This window comes from Bolinopsis microptera, chromosome 13, assembly GCF_026151205.1.
Source record: "Bolinopsis microptera isolate Bmic1 chromosome 13, MBARI_Bmic_1.0, whole genome shotgun sequence".
NCBI lineage: Eukaryota > Metazoa > Ctenophora > Tentaculata > Lobata > Bolinopsidae > Bolinopsis > Bolinopsis microptera.
The window spans coordinates 14,087,702-14,088,542 of NC_087084.1; positions in this window are offsets into that span (position 1 = coordinate 14,087,702).

The following is an 841-nucleotide window of genomic DNA, read 5'->3' on the forward strand; positions in this document are numbered from 1 at the left end:
GCGTGTCAGGCGTATCATACGAGCAAGCCCTACTTGACGTCTATATCATACAACATTATACAACATCTAAAATACTGTTATACTAGCTTTACGTATACGACAGACCCCGGAGATTACATGTTTACTTATCTGGGTTAACTGGCTGCCCTCATCACACTACGTCATTCCTAAATGATTCAGAGACGATTTGTCTTCGATGTATTGCGATAATTAGTATAAACAGATAATTAGAAGGATGAGCAAATAAATCTAATTGAGGTATGATTTTACATTCCAAAATTTGCAAATAAAATTTTAAAACTCTGAACAGCGTGGAAGGCCTCATGTTCAGGTATGTTAGGGATAATACAACGGCTCTCTGTAAGCTCCCCAAGAGTAAAAACTCTAAAATGAGGAGCCGATGCAAACATTAAATCTATTCTATCCCAAAAACATTTCCAATGTACGGCAATCACCATCATGGTTGAGTTAATCCTGGGTCCTGGTAACCACAGGTTGGGGTTTCCGTTGTGGAATCTAACACCTGAAATCAAGAACTTTTGACACGAATAAACCTGGAACAAGATGTGGTGAAATACTTTAGAACATCTCGGCCTCAAAAGCATTGAGAAAGAGTGTGAAGCTGCAACAGTGTGGCGACCAACACTCACCCCTCATATTTGCCGGAGAAGAGCCCAAAATAAGACTTTAATCTTGAATTCTTAGATTAAGGTCCCCATCCTCGTCACTATGCTTGTGTTAGTCATGTTACTAAATTTGCAATTTCCGAGCATTGTACTCTAGAGATGAGCTCTAGAGCTAGGTGTGGTTGAATAGAGCTACTTATGAGAAGCAGCAGGCT